General features: G+C 46.7%; 1 pseudogene; it reads right to left on the reverse strand.

The window, feature by feature from the left end:
* Nucleotides 1–454: 454 nt before the first annotated feature.
* On the reverse strand, nucleotides 455–3,335 carry LOC140674422 (uncharacterized; annotated as a pseudogene).
* Between the last annotated feature and the right edge of the window lie 2,623 nt (nucleotides 3,336–5,958).

Raw genomic sequence — 5,958 nt, forward strand, 5'->3', positions numbered from 1 at the left:
AAAACTTTATCAGTATTCATCAGTAACTGAAAACATATTTTTTAAAGAAATCAATACAGAATTAGTTTATGTATATAAATGTATATGTCTTACATTTATGACATATATTCATTACAAAGATGATGTTCATGGAAAAAAATGTGTTATATAAAGCGATTTTCTACACCAAGAACAAGTTATTATTGCTGTTTTGCCATAAATATCGCATTTTACTTTAGAATTTTTTTTAAAAACAAAATTATACTGGTGTTTCAAATTCTGTCAATCTATTCTGCATGTATCCACTTTGAAACCACGCATATTTAAATAAATTTTGAAACCTAGGCGACGAGATCTGATAGTGCATTAATGATTGTAATTTTAAGATATTATTTCTAGCATGAAGATCCAAAACAAAATCTAACAACGTAACAGTATCAGAAAAGTATTTAATAAAATTATTCCACAACCAAAATCAGTATACGTCTAATGGCTGTATTTTTCCCGTTGTAACGACGGGAATAGTTAGGAAAGCAATATCTGTTGCAGAATCTGGTTTAGTTTCTGAAATTATGTTAGGACAATGTCCACTCCATGAATCTAATAATAGTACTGATTGTGGTCCGACATTCGGAAAAAATACTTCCTTTAACCAAATGTTTACATAATTTGATGTTAATTTGCCTAATATTGAAGTCATAACAAAGATATTAGGCGCCTTAAATAATGTTTCCTGTACTCTTGGACCAAACGTTCCTGTAACTTCTTTTAATACTATAAAGAGAGGTGATAATAATCTGCCATCAGCCGAAATAGTCGGTTGAATTATATGTATAGCTATGCGTGGTTGATGATACAGACTGTACTATATAGATTCTATCTTTTTTATATCTTTTTCGGCTAAAGTACAACCTGAGTGAAATTCTAACTGAAATCTACTTTGATACGAATTATAAATATTTTCCACTCTATATCGATTAATATAATATTTTACATTTGTAATAAATGTATCGCATTTATTTTCCAAGTCTGCTTTTGGTAGCACAGATTTTTTTGTTACGAATTTTGTTATTTCCGAGACACAATATTATGTGCTTTTTTGAATCTTTTTACCCATGTTTCTGAGGCTTTGAATCTTGGCGCATTTTCTTTTACTTGTGCTTGAAAAGCCCATCGAGCGATATCAATATCATGATTGATGATTTTTCTTTCAAGTGCTTCATTAAAATGGTTAATTGTGTATTTAGAAATTTTTTTAATTTTTCCAACCCACTACCACATTCAATGATTTTTTCCCATCGTCGTAATTGCCGTATCGATGTAACTTTTTTAAATTTTTGTTTAACTCCTTCAAGCGATCTTGGTCTAGTTTTACCGCTCCTTCAATATTCCACAGCTTGCCTCTTATAGTCATTCAATATTGTTGCTTCAATAAAACTACTGTTACGTTCAGACTCGGGAAGGATGAGTTAGAAAGAAGGGCGTAACAGCCAGCTCTTGAAACCGTACGGATTAGAATGTAGATTTCGAGTCGAACGAATTATCAGGTCCAAAAACAAGAGAACGATAATGAATATCGATATTACTTGTTATTTCGGGATTTCCGCTTCCGGTGCATTGAGTAGTGAGACGTGGAGAGAAAGAGGCTGTGAAAAGTGAGGTGAACAGGTGGATAAAGTGAGAGAGGAGGTCTGAGAGTGTGTGAGAGTGATAGAGGGAGAGCGAAAGTGACGAGCGTGTGTGGAGAGAGTAGAGAGAGGGAGATATAGGGAGGAAGAGAGACAGAGGGAAGGGAAGAGAGGAAGGAGGAGATATAGAGAGAAGGATGAAAGAGATGGAAAGAAAGATGGAGATGGAGGATAGAGAGAAAAGAAGGAGTAATATAATAATAAGAGTAGAAGTAAAAGAAGGAAAAAGAAAAGAGGTGGTAGAGGGGATAATAAGAGATATAGAAGGAGAGGCGAGGGTTAAAGAGGTGCCCCCTCGATGACGCACCACCTTGACGTGGTGGGGGGGCTCACCCGGAGAGTGATCCCGGTGTGGTTGTCGGGTTCTAGGACTCACAACCTCCGCGTGATCCCGAAGGGTGCTAAGAGTGCGTCGAAGACTGATGGATGCCGAAGCATTTTAAGAAGTCCCGCTCGGTTCGGATACCGAACAACGGTACGGAGGGGGTATCATCCCAGCCCCCTCCGGGTCGTCATCATGCCATGAGCTACCTACGGATTTGCCAGCAGGATCCCTAGGGGAAATGGCGTCCGCTGTGATATCACAGATGGACTCCTTCGCTAAGGTCTTGGCCGAAACGGGGAGTTCACCAATGGAGAGGCTTTTCAGTCCTCGGTTGGGAACGCGAGAACCATCGTTGACCGGGCTGGGGAGCGTATGAAGACTGCCGCACAGACAGAGGACGCTGTCTGCAGATGTTGGAGCATCTGCATACTGCGGCGGTCATCCTGGATGGCTACAGTTCATCGCTGGAAGAAATTTTCCAGGCGATGGCTGTGGAAGGAAGGAAGATCGCCGAAAGGTTTAGACCTTTCTCGACGGCGGTCTTTCTTGAGAAAAGTGAGATGGCGGGTGGGAGAACCGCCATCAGGGAGGTGGAGGTCCAGGCCTCACCTCCAATAAGGGAGGTGGCGACTCAGTTGGGGGGAAGCTCGCGACGCGATGTCGCAGACCTCCTCTGCTGAGTTCGCCAACAACGCCGGAATGGCCGCCTCCGCTTCGAAGGGAGAAATCTTTCTCCCGACGATGGCGGAGGTAGAGATGGTGGAGGCTTTGTCCGACACCACTGAAGTGATGAAGGGTGTGGAGGAGTCTGCCTCCTCCACACAAATGCCCTCACAGAGGGAGGTCCCCTGTGATATAAGGGCGATGCGGCGGGAGGCGTCAGTCCTTCTCCCAACGGATTGGAAAAGGATCGGCGCCTTGATAAGGAAAGAGGTGCAGCTGGCGATAATACCGCCAACTGTGACCGCTCCCCTTTCACGTCTGCAAGGGGATGCGGATGGAGGGGAGACGGAAGGGGGCTCCTGGTCGTAAAAAACGGAGGGCCAGTTGGCCCTAAAAGGAGGAAAAAGAAGAGGGGAGGGAATGGTGATAAAACCACCCCTTCCCTTTCTGAGGGTGGAGGGGCGAAGCCTTGCGAGGACAGGGCCGTCTTCTCAACTCTCAAGGGTAGGAGCAGGGGTGCCCGGGCCTGGACACGGATGGGTAGCACCTGGATTCCCAGGTGCTACAAATGCCTCGTGTTGGGGCATGTGGGCTCCGGGTGCGCCTCGAATGTGTCCAGGGGACACCTGTGTTACAGGTGTGGATCCCCTGGACACAAAATAGAGGGATGCCGTTTGCATCCCTGCTGTCCCGTCTGTAAGGACGGGGTAGGTGATTGCGGTCACGCCCTGGGAGAGGGAGCTGTGTGCTCCTCTCCCGGCGGGGGCGCGACGGCGGCGATCATCGGGGGCTTGCCCCCAGTACCGACTCTCTCCGGCCCATCGAGACTGAAGAGAGCCAGGAAAGGGGTCGGATGACAGTTCCGGGGGGGGTAAGGGTGAGGGGGATCAGGTTTTGCCTGCCCCTAATATTTCCCTCTCTCCCAAACATCCGACCGGGGCCGTGAATACGGGGGGTTCTTAGCCTCCCTCGCCCAAAAGGGCCGCTAACATCCGCGGCCATAGTGTGAGGGGTGGGAATAACCCGCCCCTCTCCGGGGTCAAGGGAGGAGCAGGTGCGCGAACACCTACTCCCCCATTGCACCTTGACCCCAAGGAAGAGGTGGCGTTGTGTATGGTTCCGCAACGTCGCCAATGGTGGCGCCATTGAGGTTATTCTCAATGGCGCACCATGGGATGGAGTTCCTCCCCGAACATCAGGGGGGAAAATGCGGGGGTGGGTCCTGGTAGAATGCAAAAGCGAACCCAGGGCTCACTCATTTCAACCGCAGCGCAGAGAATCACCGTCTGGTTTTTAGTGGGTATACCCCGTCTATAGGGGGAGTCCCACGTACCCCTGAGGAGTTCCCGCTCCACAGGGGATGCGTAAAGCATTTTCCAGACGTTAAAAAAAAAAAGGGTTAAAAAGGTGAAAAGGCTACGGAGAGACAGAGAGAAAGGCAGGGAAATGGTATTAGTAAGGTTGGAGGATGAGGAGCAGAGAAGGAAGATATGGAGGAAGAAGAATGGAGGAGAAGGAAGGAGAGAATATTAGATGATTGGACATGGAAGGAAAGGAGGATGAGGTGGAAACTGGAGGAGATTGCGAGAAAGGAGGAGAATGCGGGGAAGAAGATAAGATGGGGGTAGGGGAGGATAATGATAGAGGACAAGTGGTGGACATGGGAAGAGGAGGAGGGAAGGTTGGTAGATGAAAAGGGGAAGAGTAGAAGAGAGGATCAAGAGAAAATTAGGGTGCAGGGTAGACAAAGAGGGGAACAGGAGGGAGAAGGAAGGGGAAGAGAAGGGAGAATGGGAAGGATGATAAAGAGAGGAGGGGGGATGGAGAGCGGTGTTTTGGAATGTGGCTGGATTGAGAAAGAAAGACGAGGATTTCTGGAGAGGTTTGAGAATATGGGATGTTAGTAGTGTTATCGGAGACATGGGTAGACGAGAAGGGCTGGGAGGGGGTGAAGAGGAAATTATCAAGAGAGTTAAAATGGGAGATACAAGTAGCAAAGAGGGTGGGGAAGACTAAAGGGGGATATGTTGATGGGTATAAATAGAGAGTGGCTAGAGAAAGAAAATAAGATAGAGGAGAGAACGAAGGGTATGATGATGGGCAGGTTGAAATAGGGGGAAGAGAAATGGAGGGTGCTAGGAGTGTACGTGGGGGAGGGCGTGGGGAAGATGACGGGAATTGGAAAAGTGGATAAGAAAGGAAGAGGAGGAAGTGAAAACGCTAATAGGGAGGAGTTTCAATGCGAGAACAGCAGAGGAGGAGGAAGAGTGGACGGGGGAGAGGAAGAGGAGAGGGGAAGGCGATCGAAAGATAAGAAGAGGAATAAGGAATGCAGACAGTTGATAGAATTTCTGGAAGAATGGGGAATGGGAATACTTAACGGGAGGGTAAGAGGGGATGAGAGAGGGGAGTTTACATTTACGGGGGGAAGGGAGATACAGTAATTGATTACGTGATAGGGGACGGGGAGGTGGAGGAAAAAGTTAAGAAATTAAAAGTGGGGGATAAGATAGATTCAGATCATCACCCTTTAGAAATATGGATGAGGAGAATCAAGACAAAAGGAAAGGAAAAAAGAAGGAGGGAGGAGCGGGAAGGGGATATGGGATGAAGATGGAAGGAACAGGTTTAGAAAAGTGTTGGAGAGGTCGGGGGAGTTAGAACAGGGAGGAGAAGGGAGAGGATGGGAGACGAAATGGAAGACAGAATAAAAGAGGCGATAAAAGAAACGGAGGAGAGAAGAGGAAGAAGAGAGAGAAAGCAGGAAGGATAGTGGGATGAGGAATGTAAGGAGAAGAAAAAAGAGGTGAAGAAAAAGTTGAGGGAGTGGCGTAGGGAAGGGGGCGAGAGATACAAGAGTAAGAAGAGGGAGTATAATGAGTTGTGTGAGAGGAAAAAGAAGAGAATGAAAGATGGGAGAAGAAGGCAAGAAAGGTTAAGAAAGAAGGCGAGGTGTGGGAGCTAGTGAATATGGGAGAGGAAGAGGGAAAAGAGGAGAGTGAATGAGGAGATCGGGATGGAGGAATGGAGAAAGTATTTTATGCGGTTGCAAGGAGGAGTAGAGAGTAGAGTGATCAAAGGGTACAGGGTTAGGAGGGAGGGGGAATGGGATGAGGAAAAGATTGGGATAGAAGAGATTAGGGGGATAATAGGGAGAATAAAAAATGGAAAAGTGGCAGGGATAGATGGGATACCAGGGGAAGTGTGGAAGTACAGGGGAGGAGAATTAGAGAGATGAGCATGAAGATTCTGTAATAAGGTGTGGGAAGGGGAGGAATGGCCAGAGGAATGGGGAGAGAGGGT

This window comes from Anoplolepis gracilipes, chromosome 16 (assembly GCF_047496725.1).
Source record: "Anoplolepis gracilipes chromosome 16, ASM4749672v1, whole genome shotgun sequence".
Lineage (NCBI taxonomy): Eukaryota > Metazoa > Arthropoda > Insecta > Hymenoptera > Formicidae > Anoplolepis > Anoplolepis gracilipes.